General features: G+C 41.4%; 1 protein-coding gene across 1 annotated transcript in view; it reads left to right on the forward strand.

Moving 5' to 3' along the window:
• The window catches only part of mfsd12b (major facilitator superfamily domain containing 12b), a 42,142-nt gene extending 35,901 nt beyond the window's left edge, over window positions 1-6,241 (forward strand). The window contains exon 11 of the mRNA XM_060930921.1: window positions 3,626-6,241. The gene's annotated coding sequence lies outside the window, so the exon portion shown is untranslated. The remainder of the gene's footprint in view (window positions 1-3,625) is intronic.
• Window positions 6,242-27,271: the final 21,030 nt, after the last annotated feature.

Here is a 27,271-nt window from a genome sequence, read left to right on the forward strand (position 1 = left end):
AAAAAACACACTAATGGGAGTGGCCAGTTCTGCAGATGATCTCCTAACACTGATCAATAAAGACCAAATTCAGCGTCGGGTTGTAAGCAGGGGCGTGGCCTGTCCTTCTAGCTGGAGGTCTGAGGTTGTGTTTGATTTTCTCCAGCAAATTTAAAAAATAAATAAATAATGTGGATTAGCGATCGATATGTTGTGATACCATATTCTTGTGGCGTTCTAATTAATTTAACATGAGTGGAGAATATCCTCTTCCTTCTACCACACGCTCTGTCATAGCGAAAATTTGTTTTCACAACTGTATCAAGCGCACAGTGGGTTAAGACGCTTTTGGGGGGATTTCTGGCGTTAAATCAGAGAGGAACCGTCAGGGCCTTCTAGGCGTTCAGAGAAGGCCAAACATATCAGCATTTCAAATGTTATATATCATTTCTTTCATTCTTTCATAATTTCATGAGAATTATTCTCTTCTAATTCTAATTTGGCCTCATTTTCTATCAATTGTGCTTCAGAAGTGAAAGCGTTACTGTCCGGAAAACATTAAAATTGAGTTTTCCAGTGAGATTTTTCTGTTTGCTGTGCTGAGAAGAGTTTAGAGCTGCTCACTCATTGGTTAGGACTTCATTACCGGGACAGAAGGCCATGGCAGTGTATATTTATGTAGGAAGTGACAGATGAATTAACCAATCAGATTTTGATTCACGTGGCGCTTGAAAGTTTGTGAACCCTTTAGAATTTTCTATATTTCTGCATAAATATGACCTAAAACATCAGGTTTTCACACAAGTCCTAAAAGTAGATAAAGAGAACCCAGTTAAACAAATGAGACAAAAATATTATACTTGGTCATTTATTTATTGAGGAAAATGATCCAATATTACATATCTGTGAGTGGCAAAAGTATGTGAACCTCTAGGATTAGCAGTTAATTTGAAGGTGAAATTATGCCGCTTTTCCACTACCAACACGGCTGAGTTGGGCTGAGCCGTGCCGTGCTGAGTCGAGCTGAGCGGGGCTGTTGGAGTTGCATTTCGACTACAACCGCGCTGAACCGTGCTGGCTGGAAGTGGGTGGACACATTGGGTGGAGTTAGCGAAAGTGGGTGGACGTCACGTGATGTCGTTAGGCGGCGCAAACAGTGACGTCAGTGATCTTTTAAGCGGTAGTCTCATGACCCGGATAGTAAACAATAAACATGGAGTCGTTAGTGTTGCTGGTCTTGGTGCTGTGGCTTGTTGTCACCGACAACGCCAACAGATACTGGCAAGAGCGTATAGATGAGGCGAGGCGCATAAGGCTTCAGAAATTCTCGTAATTCGTAATTATTCTTCTTCCGGGTTTACGGTGTTTACAGATCCCAGCGTGCTCGCGGGGCGTGTGTGGGCGTGTGAGGACACTCCTCCTCACCAATCAGTGCACAGGGGAGTGTCTCCTCACGCCCCCAGCCCCACTCGGCTCGGTTTGGCTCGCTTCAGCCCTACTCCAAAACCGTGCGAGTTTTGGGTGCTAAGCAGGGCTGAAGCGAGCTGAGTCGTGCTGCTCTAAGATAGTCGAAACGCGAGCCGTGTCGGGCTGAAGCGAGCTGAAGTGAGCTGAAAAAGGGTAGTGGAAAAGGGCCATTAGAGTCAGGAGTTTTCAATCAATAGGATGATAATCAGGTGTGAGTGGGCACCATTTTATTTTAAAGAACAGGGATCTATCAAAGTCTGATCTTCACAACATGTGTTTGTGGAAGTGCATCATGGCACGAACAAAGGAGATTTCTGAGGACCTCAGAAAAAGCATTGTTGATGCTCATCAGGCTGGAAAAGGTTACAAAACCATCTCTAAAGAGTTTGGACTCCACCAATCCACAGTCAGACAGATTGTGTACAAATGGAGGAAATTCAAGACCATTGTTACCCTCCCCAGGAATGGTCGACCAACAAAGATCACTCCAAGAGCAAGGCGTGTAATAGTCGGCGAGGTCACAAAGGACCCCAGGGTAACTTCTAAGCAACTGAAGGCCTCTCTCACATTGGCTAATGTTCATGAGTCCACCGTCAGGAGAACACTGAACAATAATGGTGTGCATGGCAGGGTTGCAAGGAGAAAGCCACTGCTCTCCAAAAAGAACATTGCTGCTCATCTGCAGTTTGCTAAAGGTCATGTGGACAAGCCAGAAGGCTATTGGAAAAATGTTTTGTGGACAGATGAGACCAAAATAGAGCTTTTTGGTTTAAATGAGAAGCGTTATGTTTGGAGAAAGAAAAACATTGCATTCCAGCATAAGAACCTTATCCCATCTGTGAAACATGGTGGTGGCAGTATCATGGTTTGGGCCTGTTTTGCTGCATCTGGGCCAGGATGGCTTGCCATCATTGATGGAACAATGAATTCTGAATTATACCAGTGAATTCTAAAGGAAAATGTCAGGACATCTGTCCATGAACTGAATCTCAAGAGAAGGTGGGTCATGCAGCAAGACAACGACCCTAAGCACACAAGTCGTTCTACCAAAGAATGGTTAAAGAAGAATAAAGTAAATGTTTTGGAATGGCCAAGTCAAAGTCCTGACCTTAATCCAATCGAAATGTTGTGGAAGGACCTGATGTGAGGAAACCCACCAACATCCCAGAGTTGAAGCTGTTCTGTACGGAGGAACGGGCTAAAATTCCGCCAAGCCGGTGTGCAGGACTGATCAACAGTTACCGCAAACGTTTAGTTGCAGTTATTGCTGCACAAGGGGGTCACACCAGATACTGAAAGCAAAGGTTCACATACTTTTGCCACTCACAGATGTGTAATACTGGATCATTTTCCTCAGTAAATAAATGACCAAGTATGATATTTTTGTCTCATTTGTTTAACTGGGTTCTCTTTATCTACTTTTAGGACTTGTGTGAAAATCTGATGATGTTTTAGGTCATATTTGTGCAGAAATATAGAAAATTCTAAAGGTTTCACAAACTTTCAAGCACCACTGTATAGTGGGAGGGACCAAAAATGTATCGCCCTCGGCCTTCTCGAAAGTCAGCATGAGCTTAACTGCGACTCGGCGCCACAGTGCAGCAGTGAAGTCACCTTCCAGCTGGTGTAGCGTTCATCAGTAGTGTTAGCGAATGCTAATAAAGCGGTCAAGCCAGTGCTATCCATCAAGAGCAAGTAGCACAGGCTAACGACCGAGAAACTAAGATTTCTGTCTCCAGATTCTTCTTCCATGCTGCACGCTCGCTACAGTGTTTTTCACTCAGACTTAAGTATTCATTTCCCTCTCTAATTTACTTCATTACTTTTAAAATCAACACCGAAAGCTATACACAATGGAGCGACCTGGCAGCCTGACGCTAATTCCTTGCAAAATCCTTTGCCCTGTTGCTTTTTTTTGGTGTCTGGATAAATTTGGGCTGAGCTCAAGTCCTAGCTCTAATAGTAACGGTTCACCACTGGTGTGATTGCTGACTCTAACCTTTAACAATGCTTCTGAAGGATGTAAACATAAAGAGAAGTTGTAAAATAAAACAAAATTACTGTTGTCACCACTTTTGTGGAACATCCCTTGTTCGAAACCACTTCTACTTCTCTTTGAGTTTTTAGGGAACTTTGGTCATGCCTATTTCTTCTCAGCCTGTGGTGTTTCCTTGTGCAGATTTGTGGCTAAACGCAGGAGAACATCAGGAACATAACCATCACTGTGATTGGGGAACCAGAGCGAGCACAAAGCACCGAGTGTATCTTCACATCACATGGTTACACAACGAATCTGAGAACTTTGAGGAAGTAGAGCTGTCTGTTTTCACTGGAAACCTCTCCACAAAGCATCACCTGACCACTACAATGCAGATCTTCTTAAACATTCCTGTTTTCTCTGGGCTTCAGATTTTTTAATAGCAACACTGACATTTCTGACGGTGAAAATACAACTCCTGGAAGTCCCGGAGATATGAAGAACAAAAAGGATTCTACTTGATGTCTATATTTACAACATAAATTTTTGTTCATATTAAAATGCGTCTTAGTAAATGTCTTCGTTTTCCTTTCAAAAGTAACAGGAACAGATTTTTAATATCAGTACTGTATTTGCATGAAGTGATTAATTTATGCCACAGACTCATTCTTGAAGCTGATTGGTCAGAAGGTGTTGAGTCTTTCTGTCACAGCACCTCTGAGACTGGTGCAGCTGCAAGCCGAATCACAGGTTTATATTAAAATTCCCTTTCGAATACGTTATCATTTATATACAGTACCAGTCAAAAGTTTGTACGCCCCTTCTCTACTCATTCAGACGTTTTTCTGTATTTTGTAGTTTCTACATTGTAGAACAACACCGAAGACATCAAAACGATGGAATAACATATGGAACATACTTCAGTTATTCCACGAAATCGAGTCTTACATGAGCTGATAGCCGATGAGGCGCATAGCACCAAGTTGCCTATAAGCCATGTACGACAAGATTGAGTGGAATAACTGTTTTATTCTATCCACATTCACTGAATTTTGAGAAACAGAGCATTTTTATTTTTTGCAAATTCGATAAATATAAACTTTGTACAAAACGTCCGACAAAATCATTTCGGCTTAGAATGTAAACAAACCGACGAAATGACAGGAGCAATTTGTGAAAAATGCGTTAATAATAAAAAATAAAAATAATATGTTCTTACCATCAAATACTTTCCATATTTTGTTGCCTTTTTTTTTTGTATTTTTTTGTGGTTTTGTTTTCGATTAGTTTTTATTTCATCCTCGGTTGCTTCAGTAACACGCGCTGCCATTTTCTTCTTCTTCTTTAGGATTTTTCGGCAGTTGGCAAACCAACTTAAAGGTGCATTACTGCCACCGACTGGGCTGGAGTGTAGAACAGGAGCTACTGGGGAGGAAAAAAACCCCTATATTCTTTTAGCTGTTTGTTTCTTTGAAATACTTGATAACAAAGTGATGTATCTGACTTGATGCGCTCTGACATTTTGTTTTTCTCTACTCACAGTATATGAGCTGATATCCTAGTAGTAGAGTAGCCAATCAGAGCGCGTGATTGCTCATATCCAGTGAATGTGGATAGAATAAATGGAATTATGTGGTAGACGAAAAGATGTTAAGAAACAAAATGTTTGATATTTTAGATTCTTCAAAGTATCCAGCGTTTACCTTGATGACGCTTTGTAAACTACTGACTCTTATTATCTTAACCAGCTTCATGAGGTCGTCACCTGGAACGCTTTTCAATTAACAGGTATGGCCTCGTCAAAAGTTAATTAGTGAACGAGTTTCTTGCCGCCTTAATGTGTTTGAGATCGAACAGTTAATAGTAAATAATAAAATAACCCTATTCCACACCACAGCTGTAATAATCCGTACAGTATTATATCAAGAACCGAACAACCAAGTAAAGAGAAACGACATCCATCATTACTTTTAAGACACGAAGTGACTTAATTAAAATATAAAGAAAACATTGAAGTAGAAGGTGTGTCCAAATGTTTTGACTGGCACTGTATAGTAACAGCTCATTCCTCAGGACTTGTACAAGCTGTAGCGCTAAGTTTTCTGACATCACCAGGACAGAGAACATTGCTGTTTGCAGTTTCCCAGTAACCCAGTTTTAATTTTTTTTTTCAACAGAAAGTAACAGAATGCCTGTTTGTATGACACGAGTGATTATGGGAACTGACTTGATTTGTGGACATCACACAACATTAAATGTAATTATAACTGGATAAAAAAATGATTGGTGGACTTTAATAAATAAAGACAGGAATCGTTGGTGGTATAAGAGGAATAAAACACATCAGTATGTGCTGCTATTATTATTATTATTATTATATCATGATTCTGTAGTACAGCACAAAGCAGTCTTACATCTTGACCATTATCACCACTCTTGTATCATGCAGTGATTTACATTTCCATCAGATTATAGTACTGTATCGCTTGCTATTCACACGAACTGAAGGTAAGGGACGACTGTGCCCCTGAGCTCTCCCAGTTTAACCTCTGCCTCCATTGTTCTGGTATTTACAACCTTCTGACCTGATTTCTTTCCTCAGTTCCACATACACTACAATAGCTCTGTTTGTAAAAATGACTCAGATTAACCCAAATCCCCATCTTTCACCCATTTCATAATAGCAGTGTTTGAGGTTAATCTAATCATTATAAAGCTTGTTAATGGACCTAATTATGAATGCTGTCCTTTAACATTTACTTTCTCTTTGTAATGTTTTTCTGCTATAAAACGGGAATAAAAAGCAACACTGGACAACGCTGAGTTTCTGTGGAGTAAATTTAAATGCAGACATCAGAAAAGTTTAAAGATGTAAGCTTTCATCAGAAGATAAGATTACCTCATTGAGAGAGAGAAATAATAAAATACTTGTATAAAAAACCTCATTCAGAGCGTTTACTATGTGAGCACAAAAACAAATCCTAATTTTCACCTATTTCTTTTCGAACCAGATGCACATTTCTGGCCACAAGCTTCAGGATCATGAAGGCTGTACTCCGGTTGGCTCTCTGCACTTCCATCGTACGCTCACCGCCCACTTTAATACGAACTTGTTCTTGATTCTAAGATCCCTGTTCTTGGCTGCAGGAGTGGAACCCAATGTGTTGTTCTGTTGTTGCATGTTGAGATGCTTTTCTGCTCACCACGGTTGTAAAGAGTGATTCTATGAGTTACTATATCCAGCCGAATTCCTGGCAAAAAAGCTCAAACCAATCTCCATTTTCCTCTGACCTCTCTTATCAACAAGGCCTTTGTTTCCACCCACAGAACTGTCGCTCCCTCCCTCCCTCCCTCAATGTTTTTTGTTTTTCACACCATTCTGTCCGTGTAAACTCTAGAGACTGTTGTGTGTGAAAACCCCAGGAGATCAGCAGTTTCTGAAATACTCAAACCAGTCCATCTGGTTATTTCTAGTTGTTCTATTTCCAGGATTATAGTTGTGGTGTGACTGCTACAGACTGGAACTAAATTCAGGTATAGTTATCGGTGTGGTTGGACCGGGCCTTTAGTATTGTGAGCATTTCAGATTACGGTGTTTAATTAATGACTTAATAAAAGCATGACATGTTGTGCTTTAATTAATGAATTGGCAAATTGCTGTGGTATTTGCCAGCAATAATGAATTCAAGCTAGAAGTACAGTATAAGAAGTGACTCCATAGCTCAGTGTTTCCAAACTAGATTTCTCATTAAACACATTTGGTTCGATCTCTGTGTGGAAAACCCTGCCAATGACCTATCCATATTTCATTCAAAATGTCAAGCCAAATCATGCTACTGCTCCCTAGAGGCCTAACACAGCACGCTCGCGCTGTCCTCGACATCTGGAGATCACGCTGGATCTGTTTCTCGCGCTCCGATATCTGAACATGTTGACTCATACATGGGCGACATTCAGTTTCCACAGAGAAGAGAAGAATTTTCTGAAACGCGATCAACAGAAACAAAACGCCACGGCGGTCTTTAATTTGGCCAGAGAGGCTCCTGTTGATCGGCCCACGGCCCAGGCAGCTGGTACCCCCCTACAGTGTTTAAACCTGTGGTGCGGCCTAATTTGAAGAGCGGGCGTAATCACTGCCTGTTAGTGTGACCACTAATTGGCGTGCAGGCCGGGGCTTGTAGAAAGACGGAGGTGGAGTGCTGTCGGTAGGCTAGGATTACCTCATTAAGGACAGAGAGGTAGGGAAGGCATGGGTTTGCCACCCATGCGGAGTTTTGGGATGGTGTTAGAGATTATAACTAGGATTATTATTACACAGATGACCCCTCCGGCGGCACGGTGGTGTAGTGGTTAGCGCTGTCGCCTCACAGCAAGAAGGTCCGGGTTCGAGCCCCGTGGCCGGCGAGGGCCTTTCTGTGTGGAGTTTGCATGTTCTCCCCGTGTCTGCGTGGGTTTCCTCCGGGTGCTCCGGTTTCCCCCACAGTCCAAAGACATGCAGGTTAGGTTAACTGGTGACTCTAAATTGACCGTAGGTGTGAATGTGAGTGTGAATGGTTGTCTGTGTCTATGTGTCAGCCCTGTGATGACCTGGCGACTTGTCCAGGGTGTACCCCGCCTTTCGCCCGTAGTCAGCTGGGATAGGCTCCAGCTTGCCTGCGACCCTGTAGAACAGGATAAAGCGGCTAGAGATAATGAGATGAGATGAGACGAGATGACCCCTCCCACGTTTTTTTTTTAACATACCACCATTGCACAGGTAGTAAATGAAAATATAGTACATCATTCGACAGCACAAGAACGAACAAAAAAAAAAAACCAGCCAACTACTTGACTTAACAGTGATGTAGCACAAACAATAAAACTGCGAATACTTTACAAAGCCCATAGGACAGTTTATGAAGTGTGCTTTTAAACAGGCATTTCTCTCAGCCTGTGAATAATAACGTACAACAGTTGCAGATCGTGTATAACATGGCCTATAATGAGAGCAATAACTTTCGTGCCCACTAAATGCCAAACACATTAAATTATGGGGTACAGTGTGAGGGGGGGGACACAGTGGTAGGACGAGAGCCTGAGTCAGTGAAGCACAAGGCTAAATAAAAATGCTGCATTTAAACGAATAAATAAATAAAATAAAATAAAAGCTCAGACCGGATTTGAATTGAAGGTCCGTGAATGGCATCGTTCGTTCGCCAACCCTTTGATATTTTAGTTGATAATGAGAGAGAATAGCTTACATGTTTGCCTCAAATATTCAATCCCAGCATCCAGATTTGGCCCCGGATTTTTGTCACTCTATTTAGCATCGTTTACTCTGTTTAGCTGTATATGCTTTTGCACTGGAGGTCACCCAGGAATCTTCTCCACAGATTGTGTAATTACAGCTAGCATTTTCATATGTCTCTCTCTCTCTCGGCATATAAAGGGAAACTTGACATTTTACTGCTTTCATGGCGTACCATGTTGACCATTCAGAGTTTTATTTAAAGCTCAATTTTCTCATCTCGCTTATGTCAGTGCAGCTCCTTCTTCATTCTCTTATAATAGTAGATATTCCAGTAAAGGCACATGCCCTGGATTTATTTCCCTGATAACTGGAAATGCTAGTGCTTTAACTATTCGGTTGTGTGTCAAGACAGACGTGCTTCTTTATCAGAATATTCATTTAGATGCGAAAAAATTTAGTCTAAATATAAAAAAATGTTAAATAACATCTTTAAAATATTTCTTTAGTTTGACCTACATGATACAAAAATTAGGGTGGCACGGTGGTGTAGTGGTTAGCACGGGCGCAGATAGAGGGGGGGACGGGTGGGATTCGTCCCACCCAGATTTAAATTCACCTCGTTCGGTCCCCCCCACTTATAGGGAGGAAAAAACGTCTATGCTGTCTTTCTTTGCATAAGGCAAACCTCACGGAAAAATCAAAAGACTAATTACCATTCGGTTTATTGAGGTGCACAGCAGTGTATACATAGTTGCAACAACTCACATAAAACAAAACAAAGACTGATATTCGGTTGGTTGAGCTGCGCAGACTGCACAGGTTGCGAGCTCGAGCTTGGTTGCTATGGTTACCCACAACAAGTTTGACAGGCATATCGGGGTTGGGGTTGGTTTGCTGGCAGCTTTGTCCCCCCCAGTTTTTTGTCCCCCCCAGTTCAAAAAACGTATCTGCGCCCCTGGTGGTTAGCACTGTTGCCTCACAGCAAGAAGGTCCTGGGTTCGAGCCCCGCCTTTCTGTGTGGAGTTTGCATGTTCTCCCCGTGTCCGTGTGGGTTTCCTCCGGGTGCTCCGGTTTCCCCCAAAGGCATGCAGGTTAGGATAATTTGTGGTTCTAAATTGACCGTAGGTGTGAATGGTTGTTTGTGTCTATGTGTCAGCCCTGTGATGACCTGGCGACTTGTCCGGGGTGTACCCCGCCTTTCGCCCGTAGTCAGCTGGGATAGGCTCCAGCTTGCCTGCGACCCCGTAGAACAGAATAAGCGGCTACAGATAATGGATGGATGGATGGATACAAAAATTAGCATAACACTATCATCACTGATGTACTTCATGCTAATCATAACACATCACATGCTAACTCTTATGGGAGTAATTAGCCTAGCGCTAGGTAGCTTACTTGAGAGTTCCTCTTCCATAGTTTCTTCCATGTTTTCCCAGAGAGCCATTAGTCTTAGCAAGCTCAGATCAGTTTAATTTTTATTTTTTTAGGTCCATCTTGTCCTCTTCTAATTTTTGAGAATTTTATCTGAAATTCCTCTCTTTTCCCCTTTACAGACCACACACTCACCGCCCACTTTTGTTCTTGATTAAGACTCCTGTTGTTGGCTGGCAGGACTGGAACCCAATGTGGTCTTCTGCTGTTGCATGCTGAGGTGCTTTTCTGCTCATCACGGTTGTAAAGAGTTGCTATGAGTTACTATATCCATCCTTCCTGGCAAAAAAAAGCTCGAACTAATCTGTCCATTTTCCTCTGACCTCTCTTATCAACAAGGCCTTTGTTTTCACCCACAGAACTGTTGCTCCGGGCGGCACGGTGGTGTAGTGGTTAGCGCTGTCGCCTCACAGCAAGAAGGTCCGGGTTCGAGCCCCGTGGCCGGCGAGGGCCTTTCTGTGCGGAGTTTGCATGTTCTCCCCGTGTCCGCGTGGGTTTCCTCCGGGTGCTCCAGTTTCCCCCACAGTCCAAAGACATGCAGGTTAGGTTAACTGGTGACTCTAAATTGAGCGTAGGTGTGAATGTGAATGGTTGTCTGTGTCTATGTGTCAGCCCTGTGATGACCTGGCGACTTGTCCAGGGTGTACCCCGCCTTTCGCCCGTAGTCAGCTGGGATAGGCTCCAGCTTGCCTGCGACCCTGTAGAACAGGATAAAGCGGCTAGAGATAATGAGATGAGATGAGATGAGAACTGTCGCTCCCTCACTCACTCGATGTTTGTTGTTTGTCGCACCATTCTGTCTGTGTAAACTCTACAGACTGCTGTGTGTGAAAACCCCAGGAGATCAGCAGCAGTTTCTGAAATATTCAAACCACCACCACCATCTGGCTCAAACCAACACCCGTGCCACAGTAAAAGAAAGTCACACTTTGAGATCACAATTTTTCCAATTCTGATGTTCGAACGTTGGGAACATTAATTAAATGAAGCTCTTGATTTGTATCTGCATGATTTTATGCATCATGCTGCTGTAAAGGGACTTGCTGATGTAGGGGTGTTCCTAATAAAGTGGACGTGAGCGTAGCTAAATATGAATATCTCGGAAGATAAAACTAGTCTTAGGGCGGCACAGTGGTGTAGTGGTTAGCACTGTCGCCTCACAGCAAGAAGGTTCTGGGTTCGCGGCCGGCGGGGCCTTTCTGTGTGGAGTTTGTATGTTCTCCCCGTGTCTGCATGGGTTTCCTCTGGGTGCTCTGGTTTCCCGCACAGTCCAAAGACATGCAGTTAGGTTAACATGGGGCAGCCTTGGGCTGAGGTGCCCTTGAGCAAGGTACCTAACCCCGACTGCTCCCCGGGCGCTGTAGTGTGGCTGCCCACTGCTGTGTGTGTGTGCGTGTGTTCACTGCTTCAGATGGGTTAAACGCAGAGGATGAATTTCACTGTGCTTGAAGTGTGCATGTGACAAATAAAGGTTTCTTCTTCAATGAACAAGTATCTGTGTTGAGGTGCTAATTCTTCTCTTGCTCTATAATATGCTTACATTTTAACTTTTAAATTGTTCGTTCATGTCCTAAATCAATTTTTAGCAATTTAAACCACTTGATAAAAATTATCATATAATAATAATAATAATAATAAGTTAAATTTATATAGCGCCTTTCAAAAAACCCAAGGACGCTTTACAATTATAGACAAAGAAAGAAAAAAAATACATAAAAATATAATTAAAAAATAAATAAATAAATAAATAAAAGTAAAAAGTCCACCAAGTAGGGGTCAGGATGTAATTCCTGTGGTGTAGCAGCCACAGTCCCACCAAAAGGCGCACGAAAACAAGTCCCACATCTCCAGCACTGCCGCCGCGACGCCGTCAGCAACATCGCTCGAACACCACGCCATGGATCCACAAAGCGAGGAAAGAAGCTCCGCCACGCAGAGCGCTGGTGTGTCCCAAACCGCCTGCACAGCTGCCGCGACACCACCAAGCAACATCGCTCGGAACATCATGCCAAGCGCTGGACAACCACGATGTAAAATGAGCAACGAGCTCACTGCAGTCCACAGCTGGGAACGCAGGCATCACCCACAGCGAACCAAGGCCTGGAGGGAACCGACGCCCAAAACTAGGTCCGGAGCTACACCACAACCGGTGGACAAAACACTCAAACAAACATGAAACTACACAAACACACAGAAAAAAAATAGAAAAAGAAATAAAATAAAATAAAAAAGCTCTGGTGAGAAGCGGCAGCCAGAACGTGCACGACGTACTCTCAACCGGAAACGGAAACAAGGAAAAAAAACCTGTAAACTGTAACCTACCTAATGCTATAATCATTCTCTGGAAAGTGATTAGCCTAGCATTTATTTGTATACTAAAGATTTTCTCTTCCTTGGTTTCTTCACCTGTTCCTCCAAGATATTATTCGCCAGATTAGCTTGCTTGATGTTGTTAGCATTATGCTAATAATAGTCTCTTGAGGAAGTAGTGGTTTTGGACCTTTCTCTTCCTCTTCTCTCCATTTTAGCTGGAATTTCTCTCTTTTCCTTTCAAAAGGATATATTATATTGATATTTATGACAGATAAATATCAATATTTTAGCTTCTTACTGTGTTTCCATTTACATTTGCAGCTTTTAGCGCATGCGTTTATCCTGACTGACCTGCAGAAATGAGTTTTGTTAAAAATCTTCTCTTACTAAATCGCATGGCTCATGCCTAGAGCATCACAAATGTTTATTCGTTTCAGAAATCTGTTTCTGGTTATTTAACCCACGTGATAAAAATTAGCAAAACTTCATCATTAAAGCAGCTTAACTATTGTAACCTGCCTAATGCTAATCCTTCTTCAGAGTGTAATTAGCCTTGTGTTAAGTAGCTTTCTTTAGATTTTTTTTCTTTATTGGTTTCCTCACCAATTTTCTCTTCATCCAGATAGATATTGTTGTTAGCAAGCTTACGCCAGTTCAACTAGATGTTGTTAGCAATGTTCTAATTTTAATCTCTAGATGAAGTATCTGAACTGAACGCAGTATCAATCAAATTGACTAAATTCTAGTGCGTTTTATTTGAAATTCCTGTCCTTTTCCTCCACACACACACACACAACGCAGTTAAAGGTTCTGACTGCAAAGTTGAATTCTGGGTAAAATGTTCTATTTCCGTTGCTGTTGGAGTTTCGAGATGTTTCGCTGCTCCACACACACACTGTGTATCCTGTGTGTAAATGTTTTGCCGAGATAAAAAGCGTCCCGAATTTTACGATTCCGGAGATCGCCGAAGCAAGTGAGCAACAATGTCATGTGACCACCGTGGGGCGTGTCTGTTTGATCTGCTTTTAACCAAAACAAGTCGGTGTGGGTGAACATGGCAGACTCGGCTCTCCCTCCAGCGGAAAAGTAAAGGAAAGCCTGCCTCATGAGTGCAGCTGCAAGATAGAGCAAGGTTAGATGACGTGTCATTTTTCTGGACCGATAACTAAATCATTCTAGCTAGTGCTTAGCTATCTTAGCCTTAGACTGCATGAGCTCGACTCCACAGTAGTGAGTATGGAGTCATACACCTAATGTTTTCATCTTACAGAGAAGGAAATGAGAACACAAAAGCTGGAACAGAGAAAAGATATAAATATTTGTCTATTCGCGAACATCAACCACAAATTGCATCCCTGCAACTGAAAACTCTCCGAGGTCGATGCAGAGTCACAATGTTCTCCACGCATCACCATCTTGGCATGACGCAGTTCCATAGTTATGCTAATTAGTTTAAGCTCCTCCCTCACGTTCAGCTGTTTCCTGTTTCCATAGGGCCGTACTGTTTACCTCGAGAGGGAGGAAAACTGTCCCGAAACGGAGAAAAGCAACCCTCAGGACGTCAAAATGATCACATCTCGTTCGTCCACATGATATTGTTCTTGCGAGACGGAGGAAAATGCCGTGCACAATAAAAAAATTTGAAAATTTCAGATGACTTTGCAAGTCAGTAGCTTTAAATAAGGACTAAAACAGTCAGAGTGAGCCGTTATTGGAAAATAATCAACGATGTACAGTGGAAGGCAGGCTGATGTTACAGCACTGGAGTTGGTTATCCTAAAGTGTTTTATTCCTCTTATACCACATCAATTTGTCAATGTTTTAAATCTTTTTATTTTTAAAACCACACAGCATACTTTTTATCTATTTATAGTTACATTTAATGTTGTGGCTACCCTCACAGGCCTCAGCTTTCCACTGTTTTCAGATTGAAAAAACAAAAATTCAGCTTGTCATGTTCTGTGTAAACTACGTAAATTCCTCCTTCCTGATGACTTTCCTGCATAAAAAGACTGTTACAAAGCACTGACACTGGAGACTCCTTCCATAAAAACTATTCCCTGTGGAAGTTGCTACTACAGTGTTTCTTGTCTGAAAGTGACAATCATTTAGGTCCAACCTGAAGAGAAGAAGGCCCCTATTATTCTGTCACATATTGGATTTATGGCTCCAAAGTCCTGTGCACTAAGATGACCCTTGTTGTCTTTGCCTAGAGATTGGTAACAGTCGTACAGACGAACAAGGTGTGCACGAGTGACTTCCGAAACTCTTCAAAAGATATGGCATCATCATTGTCTAGGTCCGCCTCTTGAATAATGCGGTCTACTATGCATTCCAGTTGTTCTTTTGTTACCTGGCTCTCTAGCATGGCCTGAAGAACCTGCAAGAGTTCTTGTCTGGAAATCTTGCCGTCCTTGTCCTGATCGTACAACTGAAAAGCAAATTTCAGTTTGCTGACTCTGCTGTTAATGGGGTCAGGCGAGTTGGGCTCTTTGGATCGGTTCTTATCGATGGGATGAAAATGTGCCAAGATCCTCACAAATGATGGGAAGTCCAGTGTTAAGAGATTAGCGCATTAATATAAACCACAAGTGTCAGAGCTGCTGTTATAGAAAATGAATCAACACCTTCTGACCAATCAGAATGAAGAATTCAACAGTGCTGTAAAAATATAAAAGGCAATACTTTTGAAAGAAGTACCTCCAAGAATAGTAGATTTTTCTTGCTAAGGGGAAGCCATGGTCTAAAGACTGATCCATCCTGATGCCCTACGTTTGGTCGGAGTCTCATCACATCGCTCTTGTAGAGGACGGCCCCATATGGACAGTCCAAAGTCGCACTTGGAAGATGCTCTGGACACTTACAGTAATCCATCTATGGCTGAGGACTACAGTTGACTTGCTAACTTTAGGACTGTAGTTGTCATGAACAGTTTTACACTCAAGTTTCCATCAATGAACAGTTGATAATATCAACAAAACAGACGTCAGCTAAAACTATAATGAATTTCCTGGTTATGCAATTGTACTTTGTGACTATATAGGACACCGTTATAGAAGCAAGTTATTCATAATCATGCTATCTGTTATCACACAGATGAGGATGGGTTCCCTTTTGAGTCTGGTTCCTCTCACAGTTTCTTCCACGTGTCATCTGAGGGAGTTTTTCCTTGCCACCGTTGCCAGAGGCTTGCTTATTGGGGATAAATTAAGGATTAAAATTAGCTCATGTTTAAAGTCTTTAATTTTCTGCAAAGCTGCTTTGCGACAATGTCTGTTGTTAAAAGCGCCATACAAATAAACTTGACTTAATGGTTAGAGGCGCAGATTTGGGACCAAAAGGTTGCTGGTTCGATTCCCTGAACCAGCAGGAATGGCTGAAGTGCCCTTGAGCAAGGCACCTAATCCTCAACTGCTCCCCAGTCTGCTCTGGGTATGTTGTAGCATCTGCTAAATGCCATTAATGCAATGTAACAAGTTAGCCTTAGCAAGCGCGGATGACCAGCTGTAAATTTCGCTAAGAGTTATATGGATAATTAGACATACAGTCCCCAATTTTTTGTTATAAATGGCGAGTAGTTTGTGGCAAGTTAACACCACAGTGAAGGTAAAAAAAAAAAAAGCACGAAAATAGGCCTCATGGCGAAACCCCAGCAAAGTCAATGCAGCTCTTGTATAATGGTAAAATTAAAAACAGCATCTACGAAAATAGTTTTGTGTTTCTGCCTACAGTATGTCCTCAGAACAAACTTAGAATTACAGTATAATGTTGGCACTACTATACATTTTCACATACATTTTCTATTTTAACCTGGTGTCAGCATGTTTTTTTTGTGTTTTTTGGGTTTTTTTTCCCTTGGCTGGATAAAACTGTGGATGAAGCCTGGAGGCTGACGGTGCAATTTCACCACACATTCCCGATCAAGAATCCTGAAAAAAGACTAAGGAGAGCCAATTAGAGAGAGAACAGGTTACGGGCAAAGAGCATGTCATTATTGTCCGAACGAGTTGAAGTTCATGAATCATTGTGGACGGCTGGAGAATGTGCATGAGTTTGGTTTGTAGGCTTGGGTCAGTCCTGCTGGAACTGGATTTTTTTTTTTTTTGTATATTTGACCTTCATTAAACTGTGACAGTTGGTAGGAGGTCAGAAGAGGCAGAAGTTGATAACCTGACTATGAAAATGACACGTGCTTATCAGCACCAGTGACCGAAGGTAGGACAAAATCCAATCTGTGGTTAGTAATTTATCTTCTTGAATGGTTTAAAGGTATTTTCCTGATGTCACTGTTCCTCTAACAGTTGCTGGAATTCAAATCACAGGTGTGTGTGTGTATATATATAAATACTGCACTCATTCTAATACATTATTGTTTCTATAGTAACAACTTGCACAGAGATTTGTTTGGTGGAGGGTCCAACACTCTGAGAACACAACTGAAAATACTTGTATTTTGCGTTTGTTACTCATTTAATGCAACATTTGTACGTATTAGAGATTATATTACCAGTAACACCTTGAGCGAAAAGTAGACTCTTAGAAATCTCATCTCATCTCATTATCTCTAGCCGCTTTATCCTTCTACAGGGTCGCAGGCAAGCTGGAGCCCATCCCAGCTGACCACGGGCGAAGGGCGGGGTACACCCTGGACAAGTCGCCAGGTCATCACAGGGCTGACACATAGACACAGACAACCATTCACACTCACATTCACACCTACGGTCAATTTAGAGTCACCAGTTAACCTAACCTGCATGTCTTTGGACTGTGGGGGAAACTGGTGCACCCGGAGGAAACCCACGTGGACACGGGGAGAACATGCAAACTCCGCACAGAAAGGCCCTCGCCGGCCACGGGGCTCGAACCCAGGACCTTCTTGCTGTGAGGCGACAGCGCTAACCACTACACCACCGTGCCGCCCACTCTTAGAAATATTTACATTAATTTCAGAATTTCCTAGTCTTCAGTACGCACCTCTTTTGCTTTAATTACAGCAAGAAGCTTGAGCTGGAAAGTTTGTGTCAAACCCAGCGATCCGTGTTGGATCAAATCCATAAGAGTTCTGTTTGAATATATGCTTCAATGAATGAGACGACACTGGAGGAAAAGTGAATCTGGTCAACATTACAAACTGATTTCAATTTAAATAGTGAGCAAGAAATAGTGCAGAATATTGAATATTGAACATTACATTTCTTTGCTTCAAAATTTTCTCAATTCTAAAAATTTTTCTTAATTTCTAGCTGGAGACTGCAGTTGTTGTTTACCTCGCCTGCGACAGAGTAAGCGGGGTGAGGTGTTGTAATCGGTGCGGTTTGTTTGTGTGTCTGTCTGTTAACAATCTAACGTCTAGACGGTTGCACTGATTGACTTCAAATTTTCAGGGTAGGTGGCCAATGGTCTGTAGATTATCTGATTAAATTTTGGGATAATTGGGTCAAGGTCACCGGAAAGGCCGGGTGAGGTTTGTTTTGCTTGGCAACATTTGTTTTTTTGTTTGGTTTGTTTGTGTGTCTGTCTGTTAACAATCTAGCGTCTAGACGGTTAGACCGATTGACTTCAAATTTTCAGGGTAGGTGGGCAATGGTCCGTAGATTACCTGATTAAATTTTGGGGGTAATCGGGTCAAGGTGAAGTTCAAGGTCACCGGAAAGGTCAACCTTTCGGTCAAAATAACATATTTTCCATTATAACTCAAAAATAGTTGCCGATAGACAGATGTTTACTATTATGAGCATATAGGGACTCCCATATGGCCTTTCATTTGGCACCATGATCTTTGACCTTGAAAGGTCAAACTCAAGGTCACGGATTTTCAGAGGGCTGTAACTTTAAAATGGTTCATGATCGCCAGATGTTTACCATTATCAACATATAAGAAGTCCCATATGGGCTTTCAGTTGCCACCATGACCTTTGACCTTGAATGACTTTGAGATGTTAAACTCAAGGTCATGGATTTTCATAGGACTATAACCTGACAGCTGATGACTGAGAAATATTACCATTATCAACATATAGGTATAAAATAAGTGCTGCCTGGTGAGGTTTGTTTTGCCTGGCAACACTTGTTTTTTCTGGAATTTCCTGATGAATCCCAATAAATTTTCCCCATCCCAATAAACCAGATTTCTCTCATAATCCTTCAGATAACATTATACACAATGTCATGTTAATAAGAATCCTAATGGCTGCTAATCACAATTAGCAAAGTTCGATAAAGTTCATCCTTCAGCTTCATGTGTTTGTTTTCACCTCAGTAGACGTGATGAACATTTCCGGCATTATTTAACGCTAATGACAGAAAAAACAAATTAGCATGCTTCATGACCTGTAGTCTAAGCTAACATTGTGCTATAGCACTTATGCTACTAGTGGAAATGCTGTAGGATTGAGTAATGATTCTCAATTAATCAACATTTTAAAATTATTCATTGGAACAAAATACTTATATATGCAGTACTGTGTAAAAGTATTAGGCCTCCTTTTCTCATACAAACTTTGTTATAGATTTCTATTTTATGACTTCTACATTATCGAGTCAATACAAAAGCATTTTAGAGGTCCAAACGCTCATTTTATTTCCAGCACAAAATGAAATGTTACAGAAAAAAAAAAGTTTGTATCTGAGCAGCATATTCCACAAGAGAGCACTTTTCAGATTATAAAAGAAAACATAATGAAGGCTGCTGGGTTTTGGTGCAAAATTAAGACGCGAGTGAGACAGTCAAAGTGTCCAGAAGAACTGTGGCTGGTTCTGGAAGATGCTCAGTAAAACCTACAGCTCATTTCCGCATAAATCTGCACACATTGGACCTCAGACTACTTTTTTTTTCTTTTTTTTAACACAAAGGTCTGTCTCTCACCAAATATTCACTTTGTTTCATTTATTATGGCTCACTGATTACTGTTTATAGTATTTTTTTAAAGCTAGACGGCCTTTCGATTTCATAAAATCAGTGAAATTTAGTTCCCTCTGAAATGTGGTCATTGTGATATATGTTTATTTCTGTAATATCTCACAAAATATCAGGCCGTTCTGTTCTGTGGCTGGGAAGTTATTTAATTTGAGGGGATTAAAGCAAATAATGTGCATGAAATCGCTCGCTTCATGTAGTCAAGCAGACCGAGGAAGTCCGTGTGTGTGCGCATGCGCAGGTTTACCACCTTCTTCTTCTTTTGGGTTTTACGGCAGCTGGCATCCACAGTCTTGCATTACTGCCATCTACAGATTTCCCTTTGACCGCACGCTGACAGTTCCATCATTCTGTCGCTAAACGAACGGCTGATCACACTGAGGTGCTCGCTGAGCGCCGATATTTATTAGTTTGGTCCTGTGTTTCCTTTCCTTCGTATATAACATAACGTCTTTTCTTCTCGCTTTCATTCTGTTACTTTAGTCGCTCTTTCACGTTTCATTCGCACACTCACGTCCTCCATTTTTCTCTCCTGTTTCAAATTTGTATCCCACAATGCCTTGTGCAAATGGGGAAAGTCCACCACATGATACATGACGTAGTATCTTGTATTGGGTCATGGTGAAGCAGGAAAAAATAGCGGAGAATTTAGGGACACATGGAGATAAATTCATTAATTGTTCTATTTAAAAAAAAAACTAATAAAATTAGAAGTCTGTGATTTGAATTCAGTAGCTTTCGGTCCACTCAACAAAAATAACTGGGTGTTGGAGAAAATTCTTTTTACGACCTATACTTGAAAAATCTGAAAAGCAGTCTAGCTTTAGTCTACAGCATTTCTTTACATGTGCCTAAGACTTTTGCACAGCACTGTATATTTCTTGCTCATTGTAGTTTTGAATTTGTGTTAAAGCTACTGACTTGCAAAGTCATCTGAAATTTTCAAAAAATGTTTAATTGTGCATGGTATTTTCCTTTGTCCTGCAAGAACATCATGTGGACGAACGAGATGTGATCATTTTGATGTCCTGAGGGCCGCTTTTCTCCATTTTGGGACCGTTTTCCTCCCTCTTGAGGTAAACAGTACAGCCCTATGGAAACAGGAAACAGCCGAATGTGAGGGAGGAGCTTTAACTAATTAGCATAACTATGGAACTGCGTCACACCAAGATGGTGATGTGTGGAGAACATCGTGACTCTGCATCGACCTCGGAGAGTTTTGAGTAGCAGGGATGTAATTTGTGGTTGACGTTCGCGAATAGATCCGTGAAACAAAAGACGAATATACTGCATCTTTTGTCTGTTCCTGCTTTTGTGTTCTTGTTTCTTTCTCTGTAAGATGAAAACATTAGGTGTATGACTCCATACTTGCTACCGTGGAGTCGAGCCCATGCATTCTAAGGCTAAGATAGCTAAGCACTAGCGAGAATGATTTAGTTATCTGTTCAGAAAAATGACACGTCACCTAACCTTGCTCTATCTTGCAGCTGCACTCACTCGGCAGGCTTTCCTTTTCTTTTCCGCTGGAGGGAGAGCCGAGTCCGCCATGTTCACCTACGCTGACTTGTTTTGGTTAAAAGTAGATCAAACAGACACGCCCCATGGTGGTCACATGATATTGTTGCTCACTTGCTTCGGCAATCTCCGGAATCATAAAATACAGGACACTTTTTATCTCGGCAAAACATTTACACACAGGATACACGGTGTGTGTGCAGCAGGGAAACATATTGAAACTCCAACAGCAATAGAAATAGAACGTTTTTGCCCGGAATTCAGCTTTGCAGTCAGAACCTTTAAATGTTCTTCCAATAATTTGCCAAGTCACGTTTTCTTTCTGGAGACATCAGGCTCAAAAGAGAACCCTCTTTCAATGGCAATAAATGCCTCAAAGGTTGTTCTTTTTTGTCACCAAAGCTGGCAACACTGTCATTGCGGTTTGTCGTTCTCATCCGAGGTTGCCGTTTTCAACTGTGGTTTGTATTTTGCTTTAATGTCAGGCCCTTTTCTTACGACTGAGTAATAGAAGTGGATTTGAATGGATTTAAGAAGCCATTATTATTACTACCAGCCCCGGGGTTTAGTTGTGGCTCTCTGTTCGTCCTGTAACTATACTGAATTTACTTAATGAGTGGTGAAAACAGGAAAATTCACCAGCACTTGTATCAGTATTACTTGTCAAACAAAAGCGTCAAATATATAAAAGTAAAAGCAATACTGAAGCCAATAAACTTGGTTAGATGTAATCTTGACAAATACCCAACAAAAACTATCCTAAAGCAGTCAACTGTCAATGATTATACTAGTTTTTATCTACTAGCAACTGTGGAACCAAGAATTACTAGCAAGGAGCTAGCTAACATTAGCTAACTGGAGCAGGTTGAGTTTTATAAAACAATATCACCTCAGGTTTAACCAATGAGGACAAAAATACATGTGTAAACGTACTCATTTTGAAAAAAAAAAGTCCATAAGTATCAAAACACATTAACACTAAACAGTAGCATATGTTAGCATGCTAACAAGCACCAAAATAAGTAGTATAGCTGATTATCACATTAATTGAAGCCTTATACGATATTTTAGACATCAATACGAGATTTAAAGCTAGACTGCCTTTCAGATTTTTCAAGCGTAGGTCATAAAAAGAATTTTCCCCGACACACAATTATTTGTGTTTAGTGGACCGAAAGCTACTGAATTTGAATCACAGACTTCTAATTTTATTAGTTTATTTTTTAAATAGAACAATTAATGAATTTATCTCCACGTGTTCCTAAATTCTCCGCTATTTTTTCCTGCTTCACCATGACCCAATACAAGATACTACATCATGCATGACATCACGTGGTGGGCTTTCCCCGTTTGCACAAGGCATTGTGGGATACAAATTTGAAACAGGAGAGAAAAATGGAGGACGTGAGTGTGCGAATGAAACGTGAAAGAGCAACTACAGTAACGGAAAGAAAGCGAAAAGAAAAGACATTATGTTATATACAAAGGAAAGGAAACGCAGGACCAAACTAATAAATATCGGCGCTCAGCGAGCACCTCGGTCTGATCAGCTGTTCGTTTAGAGACAGAATGATGGAACTCAGTACACACTCAAAGGGAAACCCGTGCACGTACACACACACACGGACTTCTTCTGTCTGCTTGACTGCGTGAAGCGAGCGATTTCATGCACATTATTTGGTTTAATCCACTCAAATTAAATAACTTCCCAGCTACAGAACAGAATGGCCTGATATTTTGTGAGATATTACAGATATTACAGATATTACAATGACCACATTTCAGGGGGAACTAAATTTCACCGATTTTATGAAATCGAAAGGCCGTCTCGCTTTAAGATCTATGTTCAGTTTGAGAATATTTATTCTGGTTGTTCAGAAGGTCTTGATTAACTTTTTTATAATTCTGACAATAGTTTGGGCTGCAAGGATAATCTCAGGTTTATATTTATGTTCTCATTCTGATACAACCCCGATTCCAAAAAAGTTGGGACAAAGTACAAATTGTAAATAAAAATGGAATGCAATAATTTACAAATCTCAAAAACTGATATTATATTCACAATAGAACATAGACAACATATCAAATGCGCTTCTGTATTGGAAATCACAAAACGGGCTCAGGAATATTTCCAGAGAACATTATCTGTGAACACAATTCACCGTGCCATCCGCCGTTGCCAGCTAAAACTCTATAGTTCAAAGAAGAAGCCGTATCTAAACATGATCCAGAAGCGCAGACGTCTTCTCTGGGCCAAGGCTCATTTAAAATGGACTGTGGCAAAGTGGAAAACTGTTCTGTGGTCAGACGAATCAAAATCTGAAGTTCTTTATGGAAATCAGGGACGGCGTGTCATTCGGACTAAAGAGGAGAAGGACGACCCAAGTTATCAGCGCTCAGTTCAGAAGCCTGCATCTCTGATGGTATGGGGTTGCATTAGTGCGTGTGGCATGGGCAGCTTACACATCTGGAAAGACACCATCAATGCTGAAAGGTATATCCAGGTTCTAGAGCAACATATGCTCCCATCCAGACGACGTCTCTTTCAGGGAAGACCTTGCATTTTCCAACATGACAATGCCAAACCACATACTGCATCAATTACAGCATCATGGCTGCGTAGAAGAAGGGTCCGGGTACTGAACTGGCCAGCCTGCAGTCCAGATCTTTCACCCATAGAAAACATTTGACACATCATAAAACGGCAGATACGACAAAAAAGACCTAAGACAGTTGAGCAACTAGAATCCTCCATTAGACAAGAACGGGTTAACATTCCTATCCCTAAACTTGAGCAACTTGTCTCCTCAGTCCCCAGACGTTTACAGACTGTTGTAAAGAGAAAAGGGGATGTCTCACAGTGGGAAACATGGCCTTGTCCCAACTTTTCTGAGATGTGTTGTTGTCATGAAATTTAAAATCACCTAATTTTTCTCTTTAAATGATACATTTTCTCAGTTTAAACATTTGATATGTCATCTACGTTCTATTCTGAATAAAATATGGCATTTTGAAACTTCCACATCATTGCATTCCGTTTTTATTTACAATTTGTACTTTGTCCCAAATTTTTTGGAATCGGGGTTGTACGTTATCTTTTCTGTAGTGACAACTTATACTGTATTATGGCATACACTCCACACACACACAAAAACAAATGTCTGTAATTGTTGACATGGTGATGTTTTCTGTGAGACGTTTATCTTTTATATTAGGAGTCTCCAGTGTCAGCGCCTGGTACGAGTCAGAGGTAAAGTTGTAACTTTAAGCTTTACGACATCTTCAGGACAGAAGAGTTTACACTTTGTTGTTTCTTGGTAGCATGATACACTGCGTATTTGGTCTTATTAACATTGAGAGAGAAAAAAAACAAGAGGTTGCAGAGGAAATGATGGTTTACAGAAATAACACTAGTCATCAAAGGTACTAATTTGTTTCGTGGATGTTTCCACAACCTTAAATGTAACTACAAATGGATACATTTAAAAAATTATCAGTAAATTGATGTAGTACAGTATAAGTGGAATAAAACATATATTTTCATTGGTCCACACCAGAACACACACTCATCGGCCACTTAATAGGAACTTGTTCTTGATTCTAAGATCCCTGTTCTTGGCTGCAGGACTGGAACCCAATGTGCTCTTCTGCTGTTGCATGCTCAGATGCTTTTCTGATCAGTACGGTTGTAAAGAGTGATGATATGAGTTACTGTATCCTTCTTTCTTGGCAAAAAAGCTCGAACCACCTCAAATCTGCCCATTTTCCTCTGACCTCTCTTATCAACAAGGCCTTTGTTTCCACCTGCAGAACTCTCACTCACTCAACATTTTTTGTTTTTCGCACCATTCTGTCTGTGTAAACTCTAGAGACTGTTGTGTGTGAAAGCCCCAGGAGATCAGGAGCAGTTTCTGAAATACTCAAACCAGTCCATCTGGCTCAATGCCACAGTGAAAGAAAGTCACACTTTGAGATCACAATTTTTCCCGTTCTGACATTTGAACATTGTGAATGTTCATGAACTGAAGCTCTTGATTTGTATCTGCACGATTTGGTGCACCGTGCTGCTGTCAAGGGATTGGCTGATTAGAAAACTGCATAATAAAACAGCAGGTGGATGTACGGGTGTTCCTAATCAAGTGGCCAGTGAGTGTATATCACTGATTATTTTCTTACACCATCACTCCATCTCATCTCATCTCATTATCTCTAGCCGCTTTATCCTGTTCTACAGGGTCGCAGGCAAGCTGGAGCCTATCCCAGCTGACTACGGGCGAAAGGCGGGGTACACCCTGGACAAGTCGCCAGGTCATCACAGGGCTGACACATAGACACAGACAACCATTCACACTCACATTCACACCTACGGTCAATTTAGAGTCACCAGTTAACCTAACCTGCATGTCTTTGGACTGTGGGGGAAACCGGAGCACCCAGAGGAAACCCACGCGGACACGGGGAGAACATGCAAACTCCGCACAGAAAGGCCCTCGCCGGCCACGGGGCTCGAACCCGGACCTTCTTGCTGTGAGGCGACAGTGCTAACCACTACACCACCGTGCCGCCCCCCATCGCTCCATGTTGTGTTTTATTCCTTACCACAGAATTCAAATATTCGTATTCTTATAGCATTTGTAGTTACGTTTCATGTTGTCGTACACCCAGGAAACAAGTTCTCACTTACGTTATAGGAACTATGCATCCTACAGTACGTTATAATTAACAGTTATTCTACGAAATCAAGTTGTACATGAGCTGATAGCCGACAAGGCGTAGCACCGAGTTGGCTATCAGCCATGTACGACCAGATTGAGTGGAATAACTGTTTTATTCTATCCACATTCACTGGATTTTGAGAAACGGAGCATTTTTATTTTTATTTTTAGCAAAATCGACAAATAAAACTTTATATAAAACGCCGACAAAATAATTTCTGCTTAGAATGTAAACAAACCGGCGAAATGACAGGAACAATTTGTGAAAAATGTGATAATAATTCTTGAAACATTTAAAATTAAAAATAGGCACGTTTTTACCATCAAATACTTTTATTCCATTTATTATTTTGTTGCTTTTTTGTGCGTCTTTTGTTTTCGTCCTCGGTTGGTTCAGCAACACGCGCCGCCATTTTGTTTTTCTCTACTCACGGTACATGAGCTGATATCCTAGTAGCCAATCAGAATGTGCAATTGCTCATATCCAGTGAATGTGGATAGAATAATAGTCGTTATTTCACCAGTCCCATGAGGTTCTCTAATAAGATAAGACAAACCAAAAAACCCTGCAGCTTGTCAAAAAGCTTGGCATAAATGCTATTGAAACCTCCTAATGAAAGAACGCCATGATGATAATATTTGTCCTGATTATTACTTGGGTTCTCAAGGTAGTTTCCAGGTCAGATTTAATCCCACTCACCAAAAAAAAAAAAAACCCCACCAAGAACTTACTTTGATGTCTTGAAAACCCAAACCCAAACCAAGGCACCTTTGTGTTCATGCACGCTTTCCATCTTTGTTGACAGGCAAATTGTGTTTACACATGAATTCTTCTCCTAGAGACTTTTCCTGCAGGAACACAGACGCACGTGTGTCTGTTTGAATAAAATATCAGGCAGGGGAAATAAAAGCGCTTGTCGGAGCACAGGGACGAGTGTGCTGACTCACTACAGATGTGTAGTGGTCGTATAACCTCCTAACCTGAGCTGATCAGTTTCCTAGGTTCATGTAACTTGGTTAGTCGTGTGTAGATATCATTTCCTGCCTGTGATGCCCAGTTACAGACATGACTGGTGTACATGGACCTGATTTAGTGGAAAAATGAGGCCGAGTGAAGGCGTGCAGCATCATTGTGGTCGGTCCATGATGTAGGTGGGACTCTTTGTAGTTTGACTGACTCGTTTTTTTATGATTTAGAGAAGCCAAGTAGGGACTGGACGGATATGAGGTGCTTCACTCATGGCTCATGGTATCTCTGTTCCTTACTCTTTTGGTCTCTTTATGATCTGAAAGCCAATAACTTGTGGTTGTGTGTGTGAATGTTTGTCTTCGCACAGCTGGCGTTACACTTTGTGGTGTGAGTGTCTGAATGCTTCTGTAGAGTGTCCTAATCCTGAGAGTGTGCACTCGTCTTAATCCTCTCTCTCTCTCTCTAGCTCTCTAGCTCTCGACTTCTCTCCCAGGAGGTGAGGATAAGAGACAGGATGGTTCTCCTCAAGATCACTGGGAGCTCAGTTCCTCTGGTTCCTGCCATCTGGGCCACTTTGGAGCTACTTTAAAGGAACTTTAGCTCCACGTACAATCTCTCTTCGTCTGTTCTGTGGATGTGGATCTGTTTCTCTTCATGGAGCTCCCCAGCATCACACATATGGTTGGCAACCCGTCAGAGAGCACAGTGAAATGGCAGCTCTGCTATGACATGACAGCCAAGACATGGTGGATGGTGA

Source organism: Neoarius graeffei, chromosome 10 (assembly GCF_027579695.1).
Source record: "Neoarius graeffei isolate fNeoGra1 chromosome 10, fNeoGra1.pri, whole genome shotgun sequence".
NCBI classification, from domain to species: Eukaryota; Metazoa; Chordata; class Actinopteri; order Siluriformes; family Ariidae; genus Neoarius; species Neoarius graeffei.